General features: G+C 40.5%; 1 protein-coding gene across 24 annotated transcripts in view; it reads right to left on the reverse strand.

The window, feature by feature from the left end:
* The window catches only part of LOC137199626 (uncharacterized), a 177660-nt gene that overhangs the window by 104620 nt on the left and 60671 nt on the right, over positions 1-12369 (reverse strand). The gene's annotated exons all lie outside the window — the stretch shown is intronic.

The raw sequence follows: 12369 nt of genomic DNA on the forward strand, positions 1-12369 counted from the left end.
TTAGCCGCAATTTAACAGGATGATCAGAGTGCTTGAAAAGGGCCACATCAAACAGGTCTGGAGAATCCCAGGTGCCCGACGCAAACGCAGGCATCGGCAATAACCAAGCCCACTTACAGGCCTAATGTATTCTGTGAGGGAAATGAAGATGTTCCTCCTCCATCCAAGGCTCTTTTGTTCTGTGGACAGACAGGAGGGATTGTTTCTAAGTTCACATGGCGTCTGGGTGATGAGAGCAGTGAGAGCAATTATCTCTCTGAGATGCATATTAATATTTCACTAATGGAAGGTTGATGGTCCTGTTATGGTAAAGTAATAATATACTGTAGTGAGTGTAGAATACAAAAGCTGATTGTAAGTACAAAGGTGAAGCAAAATCTCTTGATCTTGCACTCAGATATTCACCTTATGTAGCTAGGTTACGAGGACGTGAACCAGGTTATCGCTGTTGTTGCGATCAAGGAGCTTAAAATACGATGGTCAGTACAGGTGACAGCTTTAGATTTTATTTTAGAGCATAATGGGTGAAGTTGAATAAGATGAACTGTAAATTATATCTTTTCCAGCACTTGTACCATTTTGTACACTCTGTTTAAATATTTAATTCAAAGAAATATCCAAGTACTTTACATAAGCAATATTCATAGCATTTGTACCAATAACTCAAGCAGCTTCTGCATAAAGCTTTCTGCTCTTGGCACAGGATCACATCCTCTACGCTTTCAGGGGAAAGATGTATTTCAGGCTTTCATTTATGTTGGAACGCTCCGTCTTGTATGATAACATTTCTCCTCTTGAATCTAGGGCAAGGCCCAAGCAGGACAGTGGAATTGGGACCAAAAGGACACCACATCCCAAGTTACCTTGTTGATTTATGACCAGAAGTCTGCCCCTGTGGTGACCTTTTATAGGTGTCACCCAGACAGGGACGCAGTGCTCGGGCCGAGATGACAAAGCTTCTCTCCGAAGGTCATGCCCTGCCCCGCAGCCATGTTCTCTGAAACTCATCACAAGCCCCGGACACACTTCTCCGACTGCATTAACTTCTTCTGGGAAAAGTGACTAGCCGCAGGCCATGGGATTGTGACACTAAAGCAATCATAACCACCTGCTCGTTGACGTGCCCCAACTGTGCTGAAGTGCATCATGCTCCTTTTTTACGTGCACTTCTGAGCCGGTATTTGTCATGTTGCTCACAGTGCTGATCCAAGTCAGCTCACTTATTAGCTTTAGTGTAAAAATCGGCACTACCGACAGTAAAGGTCTGCACTTGAAATATATAATACAAGGAAACATACAGGCATGAATCACAAAAACTAAACAATAGTGAATATTCTTTGAGGTAGGAACACTCATCACATCTGACCGTAGTATGTGACTGATGAGCTTCAGACACACAAGCATAAAGAGATGAAGAAAGAGGGAGAGAGAGAGCCAGAGAGAGAGAGAGAGGGAGACTGAGTCCTTTTACACTGACAGGTGTGCAACACTGGTTGGCCCCTTTGAAAAGCATCCATTTCCTTAGCAACTGGACGTCAGCTCAATTCAGCTAGGCGATTTTAGCAGATGGCTTGGTAAATACCTTGCCATGTGTTCCTGAGGAGAAACTATAATGCATCATGACAAAACACACGCACATCCGCCCAGCCTCACACACTGTATTCACCTAATCTACCCCTCTTTTACGCCATTCTCCCTGTTCTCCTAATTAAAGCTTGTTTGTATTCAAGAAAAGTTAAATGGTGTTTCCATACATATGTTTCAAGGTTTCACACTTTCTGAATCGCTTTTATGGCGGCCATTCCAAAGTTAATAGTGGATCTAATTCAGTCTTCCTTTGTAACAATCAGCCACAACCAAAGGTCTCATTTCATTTAATTGCGTAACCATGGTTACCATCATTTTGTACATAGTGTACGGAATACAACCAAGGGTTCCTTTATTAAAAAAGATAACTCCAAGGGTACAGCAAATGCAGTGCCTAACGTAATGCCTTGAACCATGAGGAATACACAATAACTCTTTTCAAGTGACTCACTGTAGAGACATATAAACAGGTTGCTGATGAGACACAACACAAAAATGTGGATAGATATTTCAAAAGGGACCTTTAAGTTGAGAGACCACGGTCTCTATATGAAGCACTATTCTTTATTCCCTATTATTCTCTCTCTCTGTTGCAATACTGCTCTGACCTTGCAATAGCATGTTGACTGTCCCCGCCTATTACTGTCCCTCTAAACACACAAACATTTCAATCTGCCGCCCACTCTATCGCCTCCACTTTGCTTTTCGTTCTTGTACTGTTATTTTTTCTTTTGTCACTTTCTCTAATCTATTACATACGTCTCTACACTCCTCTCTCCCTTCCTATTTATCTATCTCCTCTAATTCTTCCTTTTCCTCTTTCTTTTCTCCATCATGTGTTGCAGCTGCGCAGGGCAGCTGGGCTCAGCTGTACAGTTCAGTTCAGCTACAGACCCTGTCATTAACATTAAGCTCCCTGAGTGGCCCAATGCTGGAGCTTGTGGTCATTGTGTGTGTGTGTGTGTAAGTGTGTCACTCATACAACGGGCCAAGGGCAAGGACATCTCCAATGGCTTCCATGTATGTTGATGCGTTGGGTCAGTTTACTGTGCTGTTCGGCCTCTTCTGAATGATGTGATGGCCGAACCCTGTCCTCTACAAAATATGTTTATGGACTACTCGTTAAATTTGCTGAATACTTTTGAGAGGAAACATAACTGCACAATTGTTCACTGATATTTGATTCAGTAAACCAGTGGCTTATTTGCCACTGCTACGCCTGTTAAGCTTACTGCTGTCACATAGCACATTTGCAGTTTACAACCATACGGCGGTAGATTTACCATTCTCAATTCTTAGTGTATTTTTTTTCACCTGTTCTTGACAGAGCTCTGGAAAGAGGTAGATGAAGGCAGGGTTATCATTTCTAACTGGCACCTGGCAATTTTGATTACATACTTGTTTGTATTTTAAAATAGTATGTTTTCACTTTCCCTTTTCACTTAACATTTCAAGAAAAAGGCCCTTTAGGACGGGAACTAACAGATGTGTTTGGCAAACGTAACGCTATGGTTGGCTGCGGCTGTTGCACTGTAAACTTCCCCAAATCCAATAAAGACCAGGAAGGGGATGCTAGCATTACCCTAAACTCTGACCGCAGTGGGGAAATACTACACAGTGGATGTGCTAGTCATGTATGGGGCTTTTTTTTAACCTAAAACTGTAACCCCACAAACTAATTTTAATATTGATAAGCTAAGTGGTCTTGGAAGTAACGCTAGATTACTACTGTAGGTGGTAAGCTGGTTAGCCGGACATGCTGCTTTGCATCTGCAGCGTGACATCGTAGTGCTGACATCATAGGGAGGTGTAAGTTAATGGATGTGTAAAGCACTGCAACCCACATGTTTCTAGGTTTAGGCTAATAAACTGAAATACATGGTTAAGTTTAGGGAAAGACACACAATATTTAACCTTGACTACAAACTTTCCCTAACCTGTCCAAAACGCTTTGAGTTGTTTAAACATAATCATGAAAAATGTAAATCATGCTTCAGTTGCCAGGACCAGATATTGAAGAGAAAAACATTAAGTACATTGACAGTGAACATTTTACAGGTATATTTACTGTACTATTAACATTTTGTGGAGATGTTCAACATAATTGTTTCCTTGGTACAGTATCTTCATTAAAAAATGTAACCGAAGTTGCATTATTTTTCCCACTACCCATATAATTTACCAAGCAAATTAGTTATATCATTCTGGCCATGTGAGGACCATTGATATTTATGGATGATAATACAGGAAATGGATTCTCAATAAACTCAGGTAATGCTCACTAGAGAGTAGGTTGCAGATTACTATGGTAAGCTATTCAGTGCCTATTGGGGAAGTATAGCATTTGTGGTTCATATCCTTTATAAATCATTTCATATTTATTGAGCAGAATAACAACTGATAATTAGATTTTACAGGTACTATTTGTCATTTTAGTTCTATGCACCACTAGCTAGTGACAGGGATTTGAGCTTCTGATTATGCTCACTACATTCACAGGAAAAAAAATCCCCACCCTGAATAAACATGTCCGTATGTTTATCAAATGTTCAGTTGTATATGCTGTTAACAACATAAAAATATTTGTCAATATGGATGTAGCCATTGCAATACCTGTACACTAGGGATGGGGTTGGCTGAATGCTGACTGTCTGTGTGCCTGCTACTGCTACTGTACAGCATGTTAATGCACATGAACAGAGCTTTGTGTCTCCCTCCCTGCCCACTGCCTGTTCACCACTCAGCTCCCCATATGCCGCTCCCCTGCGCTCCTCTCATCCAGCCACTGGGAGCTTGATTAAGCCTGACTTGTCACCAAATTACACACACAAAGTTTACATGCATTCCCCGGCTCTCCAGCTGTTGCAGATTTGTTACAAAGAATAAATCTTGAAGCAGTTGACTGAGCAGGTCTGGGATGTCTGCCGCCTCATTGATAGGGAGAGATGGGAAGAGGGCAGGGTGGGGGTTGGGGGGGGGGGGGACTGAGAGAAAGAAGGACAGACAGTGAAAGCAAGACAGACAGACAGAGACTATGTGAAAGGAGCAGGGTTGATTCTGAAACTGACCAAGCTCTGTATCTGCTTTGATTGTATTTATAAGGCCCAGTGACCGGAAAATATGACTCAATAGACTGTATTCTCACATTAATTTTAAGATCACAGATAGACAGAGTACTTCTGTGAAAACTTGTTTATGTTATGTATTACTTTATGGGTATTTAGTCTGTTTATCTATGGACTAACAAAGCAAGCATAAAGAAAAAGCTACTGTATATTGGAATAAACAGGTTCACCCATGGACAGTGGATAAAAACAGATCCACTCTGCTACTCGGCTATGTGTATACTTCAATAGGTCAGCTGTCTGTCAATATCCTATTGGCAGGGTAGCTAAAATGTTACCTTAGCAATGCGCAAACACACAACTATTTACACAAAATGCTGCTTTGCTAATGTTCAATCAGATATCTTTGCAAACACCAACATTTAATACTACACCTTACAAATCCCTGATTGTAATTTAAGCTAATAATCAGAGAACAAGTTCTGATTGCAGACAATGGAAAATAAGACAGCAACTGAGATAAGCACAAGAAAAAGAGCGGAAAAAGACAAATCAGTCCACTCTAAAGACTACAAATGCCTTTTAAAAACAAGCTCTTAAATCAAGCTTATTCATATTGGAAATATACGCTTATCTCACCCTATAGGAAGGTTATTCTTAATTGTGTAAAGAAAATCAAAATTAGGACTCTACACTAGATTCAACTATGAGAAATTGAGGGAAGTTAATGGAGATTTTCCTGAAGTCAATGTACTTGAAATCTTGACATGTTTCCATTCAATAAGCAGTTTTCTTTTTTCACCTAGATAATGACACATGATTCTTTTTTCTTCTATTTTCCCTCCATCTTTTTATGATTATGATTTCTCTCTTAGATCATCTGAATGGCTGTGTCAGTAATTGCTGTATGGGCATCATTAACCAAGAAAGCATGAATAAGACACAGTAATGAGCAAAAGCCCTGGAGCTCGCTAGACCGTTGATCAATACCATTAAACAATGTGCACTTTGAGCCGAGCTGCGTTCGAGAGCTCCGACACTCAAATGGATATTCCTCATAGCACTAATGGCTTTGAACTAGGCCTCCATTACCATGTATAAAACGCTGCTTATTAACATAATCAAATCTCTCTCTGTGTTTTTTTGCGTCAGAGATAATATGAAAAGACAGGAGGTTGCTAATGTAATTAAGCGTATGCTATAATTACTATCCCCCGATCACATGACCTCTTCTCCTAACAAAGCTGAATAAATAGTCCCATTACTCTGACTACTGCGTTGTGATTTGGTGCATTTGCCGGTTTACATGTTGTCTGATGTTCGTACGTAAACAAGATGGCTCCAGTATGCCATGTGCCAATCCTGCTTTTGGACCGCAATGCTAACACACAGAAAACTTATAAAGGACACAAAAAGGCAACATTTGTGGCTTAAATTTTGAAAATTGCATCACTAAAATCTGTTTTCTGTTGCAGCAAGACTGCAGCAAAAAAGCCATTATGATCAGTGGGTTTAATTACAAACATTTTAATTTGCATCTCGGGGCTCTATTCATCACATCCATCTCGACTAGCAGCCCTGTTCTCCCTCCATATGCCCAATAAATAAATAAGAAGCTAAAAGAGATTCTGGGGCCTGAGAAATGATTACTATTTCACTAACAATTACTGGGATGCTAATGGCTATTGTATTGATTGCTCTGCCCTTTGAGATCAAGGTCATATGAAAATGTAATCAAAAAGCTTTGATAATTCCTGCTGAGCCATGAAATTAAAAAATGCAATAGTGAAGCTTGGCTCAAATGTCTTAGCTCTTAAATTTGACTGGAATATCTCACATTATATACACTAAACGTCATGATACTCTAATTTCCTGTGCAACCGAGAGTCAGAGTTTTCAAATTTTTGCATCATTATCGTAACGTTTGTCTTAAAATCTTTTGATACGAGAAGATTTTCAGTCCATACAAGCTTACATGAGAACACGAAATGACTTCTCAGAATATTTGTCAAGTGTGTGTGTGTGTGTGTGTGTATCAGCGTGCACCACAAATAATACGCCAGCTATTGTGTGTTGTATCATCATTAATTCGCATCTATTGTGTTGCTCACTAACTTTAATACGATGTTAATGTGATGCTGAGAGCTAATAGAATGATTGATGAGGTCGTGAAACTGATCAGTGAAATTGTGTCGGCTAACAGTCACCAAAAGCACAATGAATGACTGAATGATAACGATGTGTCCTTATGACTGCAGATGGTTCTACTGTACGTTAGAATTAAGCAATGGCTTCATAAATAACCATTTAACCCTGGAAGCATTTGCTGTCATTCACATTTTGAAGTCATTTCCACAACTCAAATGTGAAATTCACTCATTAATTCACTCAGGCAGACGTTCAACCTCAGTATATCAGTTCTGTCAACTCATTAAAACCGCATTCTTTAATAGAGGGATGTCCTCAAAATGAGATGTAGTTTTCCCATGTATTAAGATTTATATTTTTTGTGTGCGACTGCCAGTGCCTGCTGTGTTTCTGTAAAGAAGATAGTGTTTGCAGTGTCACTGTAAGCAACCTGCAGTAGGTAATGTGTAAAAATAAATGACAAAAATCATTTCCAGACACGTACAAGGAAAAAAAAAGTATCCGTACGCTTTGATGCTAAGCATTCCCTCCACTGCAACACTATATGGAATAAACACAGCAAGTATACGCCACCCCCAGTGCATGCCTATACCCTCAAGACATCATCCCCCGTATCCCAGAAACCTCTGTATGTTTAGGAATCATGCTCCACCATGACTCTGCGTAGCGCCTGGGAAGATATCGCCACACGTCCAAAAATTTCCATCAATGGCGGCTCAACTCCTCCGCAGCAACTCTCTGATAGGTTAATCCCTGTATCACACTTCAGCACCAGTTCACTAAGCGGCTTAAAAGGACACATTAGAACGATGACAATGACCCGCTAATGGTGTTACATTTCTCTGAAGCATTATGAGCTATCTTTGTCACGTTTATCTTATAATGAGATCTGTCAATTGGGGGGAAGAAGATCCCATGCAGCAGCCAAGGACGTTGATATTTCACATAATAAATAATGACCTAGAAAAGGGAGAAAACAAGCCTTGATCCCTCTCCCCTGATCTGTTTTCTTTGCAGGCGACAGAGCGGGCAGCCCCATGGGGGCCATGGAGCTCAGTGTCACCATTTAGATTACTGGCTGCTGTGCAGACCCAAGTCCTCGGGGCCACCACAACACCCCCAACCACACCATGTGTGATTGATGACTGCCGGTTCCCATGGGCGTCTTACAACATTTCCTCAAGCAATGTCCCCTGAAGAAACGTGCCATAATTATCTCCGCCAGGCGTAAGCCTGGAGGAGATTATGTGTTTGGTCGTGTGTGTCCGTGTGTCCGTGTGTGTGTGCATGTATCTGTCTGCAGCTAATCTCGCATACTACTGGACCCATCAGCCTAACATTTTTTGCGCACATTTATGACTGTATGCTCAAGGACCTCTTGTCGTTGCAGTGATTCACAATTGTTGAAAAACCTATTTTACAACACGTTTTTCATCGCCATTGACTGCTGACTCCTGACTCCTCTTAACCAGCCGGTAGGGGCTGCAAATGATCAACAACTGCAGCAAAAGGCATTTCCGGCAATCAGCTAGGCTAAAAACAAGTCTGTTGCAGGTCACATTTTGGCTTTTGAGGTGGCTCAAAAACTGACATCCATAAAAAAGTTTGGTCTCATCTTGAACCGGAGCATCTGTAGATTAACATAACCCAAACCCGATAACCCAATATGTTATGATCCACTAAAGTTAGGCATGATACGAGATGAATAAAACCCATTTGTTAGCTTCTTACGCCACTCTATGCATCTTAAAGAAAACTGAGACTACTCAGACACACCTGGCGGAGATCTGCACTCTACTGATTGCACTCTTCTAGTTCATCATACTATTACTGTACCAAGTCCAAATAATAATTTCATCCCCTCTAATTTCATTATGGTGTGCGTTTTCATCCTACGGTGTGCTTTTATAAAGGAGGAGAGCATATTCTGTATTCGGGGAAAACACCATGCCTCCAATCCTGATTGTAATATAGACACAGTGCATACATAATGAAATAAAGATGGAAATTTTGTTTCTTTGGTCCAAAAGAATGTTGATTTAGTCTTAGTCACTAGCAAAGATCCTATCATTGAAAAAGGTATTTTAAATATCCAAGTGCAGACTCATGTTTTCTGAATAATGTCTAAATTGACTGAGTCCAGTGGAACCTCCTAATAGCAGGTATTGCTAAATGAAGCATTCAAGTGCATTTTTGAGATAAACATCAGTTGATTTATAATGTGCTGTGTGCCTATTTCCAACTTCCCTGGCACATCCGAGCAATGTATTCATAAGTGTTTCTGCTAAATGACCTTTTGGTCTTACTTTTTCCCTTCATATTCCCCCCATTTGTTTTTATTCACACTAATTTGTTCAAAATAACAAACGTCTTTAAAAGTTCCAACCTGTTCTGGACAGAAAAGTTTGATGCATAAATCCAGGGTAGAGTGGATGAACCTTTGACTTTCAGCTTTTGAGTGTGTATATCATTATACTGCGTTTTTGAAAAAACAAAACAAAAAAACCACTTTAATCATTCCTGTGAATACTGTAGATGCAGGTACACAGGGTTTTCTTTTACAAATGTATACCCCCCTAAAACATGGAATACAACAAAGCCATATCTCTGCTTGGTGGAGGCTGTAGCAAAATGTTTATTTTGACACACTCGTTTTCAAGTGATTTCCTCAGGAGATACTTGCAGCATCTTCTTTTTTTTGTCTGGTGGTAGTTAATGTCATAGATGAAAGCTACAGAAAAGCAAATTTTCTTTTTTATAGTAAACTGGTTTATAACTTCCTGTCCTCTTACTAAAAGTTTTCTTTACATGACTAACCTCAGCCCTGACCTTAACCTTTTTCTTTAGTGAACCAAAACCTCACTCAGATCTTAAACATTCAGAGTTCATGGACTACTGATTGTAACTAAGGTGGGTTGTTGGCAATAAACAAGCTACAGAAGCTGTTGACAAGCAACTGAAAAAAACTATTCTTGCTGAAGGTCAGTTAACACACCGTTGAAAAACTACTGAGAATAAAATGGACTATAGAAACTGAAATGTCAAGGAACTTCAATATAGTAAAGTTACTCTGCATTCAAGAAAAGCTGTTTCAGTATGGAGAATGAAAGTGAATTCCACAATTCCTATTTCTTAAATGCTCAACATAACCTACTGTAGCAAACAACTCCTCAAAGAGGGTTATTAGTAAGATTGTTGTGGGAAGAAAGATTGATGGCTGAAATGACCGAGCAAAACCATATCAATTATGCATCATGTTTTTTACATGTCCTCTGTATAATAATTATTCCGCCTTTGTTATGCATTTTACGTGGGTTACTGCACAGTCACAATTAACTTTGATCAAGCAACCATTTAGGTGATTGAAGAACAGACTTAATGGGATGTGAGGACTTTGTTGTCTTGCTCTCTTTCTGACACATACATACAAACACACATATGCACGCACACACACACAAACACAAGGTTACAACAAGACACATTATCATTAGTTCTCAACATTATGAATTACATCTCAGTATGTTTTACGAACACCCAGTACAGACATATACACATACTATATGTACACACGTATGAACACATATATGGTCACACACACGGGAAACATAAATAAACACACTTACTCAGACAGTAGTATCACTGTCTAGGACACTAATCCAAAAAGCGCTAAGCTCTATTACTTTTAATTATCCCTGACAGCCTCTTGCTTTAATCTACACAAAGCACGTGCAAACGAGCTGTTACACTCTGCCTCCAAGAAAGGGGGACAGGAGAGGACGGCAGGCTGCCTGCCTGCCTGCCTGCTGAGAAGGCCTTCTCTGTGCATGACATAGACATGGGCTTCGGTGACCCGGCTGGCGCTCGCCTACGTCTCCTCGCCGGCTGAAGGCTCTGGGGCCGCCATGTGGCATCTGCTGCCATGGGGCTGGGCATGAGGCTGGGGCTGGGACTGGCCCTCTGTTCACCAGGCCTGTCTATAGAGCTGTAGCACATTTCTAGGACCTGGCGCTGTGTTACCAACCAAACCATTTCTACAGAGGAAGTGGCAAGGTCACCCCTCGCTCTGCCTGAAAAACCTCCACCTGCCACATTCTGCTCGGCTGTCATGTTACACAGAGTTGGGTGGGGGTTGGAGCAGGGGCACTTTGCTCAAAATTCAAAAGGTAATCTGTTGTGCACACTGTTTCCATACACAATATTATCCACTGCAGAAATACTTCTAATAAATAAACAATGTGCAAATTATGTAAAAAGCGTGATGTTTGAATATAGAAGGTATGAATTTAATCATGTATTTGTGTCATCTGAGTATAACATGACACATTAATCTGAAAGCACATAATCTACTCTCAGTAAAAAACATAGTGGTGCTCACCAGCTGACTATTTATCATGATCTGCGTAACATCTATAGTCTGATCCAGTATGGTGAAATTGGTGATAGAACGCATCCAGAATGGGAACTATTCCCTGGTGAGGGAAAGGGGCGTGTTTACCCCTGAAGGTTACTTCTTGTAAATCCTTGCATAGTTTATTCAAATAGTGCCCTAACCATGGTCTCCAGGATTTTCCCCTTACAGCAAGCAAAGCATGACCTTTACATTTGACGCTTGACAGTTCTTCAGATTCGCCCAACCAGAACAGATTAATGCATATTTATGTGTTTGTTACTGAGCAGCAGTGGATGCTCTTTATCTCTTGGAGAACAAAAGACAGAGAGCTCTTTGCAGACACACACATGTGCACAGTATGCATCCATGCGCACTCACGTAATTTCAAGTAGACATCGACGTTACCTGACCTGGCAGAAAAAAAACAATGCTGAGATTTGACATTGTTTCAAATATAAGGCTTCTCTATGGTACCAAGATAGGGTCGCTACTTAAAAATAGGTTGATCAGACTCAAAAAAAAAAGTTGTCAAAAGATTAATGAACCATTAAGAACTAAATCCTGTTTTCATTGCTCCTGAACAGTGTTCATGTTGCCATGAATAGGCGGCACAGAGCAGGTGACTGTATGGTTTTTACATAGTTGGTCCATTTTACACATTGGCACCTGGTCGGGGGAGGATGCAGCCAAGATAATCTATTTAGATTGGCCAGGCTGAAGGCTGTCATTTATCATGAGTGTATAGCCCCTCCTCAGATGGCTCGCTGACTGCTCCAGCCAACCAGAGTCTAAGTCCGATGGCCTTTACATCTGTCACAGCGTATGGATGACTGTGAATCTCTCCAGTCTAGTCTGAGGAATACGATTTGACAGCATGGGGAAGGACCTGGCAGATATAGATATAACTAAGACAACATCAGCCTTCTTTTTCTTACTCGATGCTACTCCTTAAAAAGCCCAGTCCCCAGAGGTTGAAAGTATCTGTATTCAAAAATATTTTGGTGGAAAATATTTTGCTGTCGCACCACTCTGCTATAAAAAGGGTCAAATTTAAACACAAAAAAGGAAATTAAAGCTAGATGAAAATAGGCAGATGTAAGGTTCTAAACTCATGAGATTGTCTTTAAACACAGCAGAAAATAGCAGGGATATTACCGTCTCTTATTTCAGCCTACGCTG

This window comes from Thunnus thynnus, chromosome 16, assembly GCF_963924715.1.
Source record: "Thunnus thynnus chromosome 16, fThuThy2.1, whole genome shotgun sequence".
Classification (NCBI taxonomy): Eukaryota; Metazoa; Chordata; class Actinopteri; order Scombriformes; family Scombridae; genus Thunnus; species Thunnus thynnus.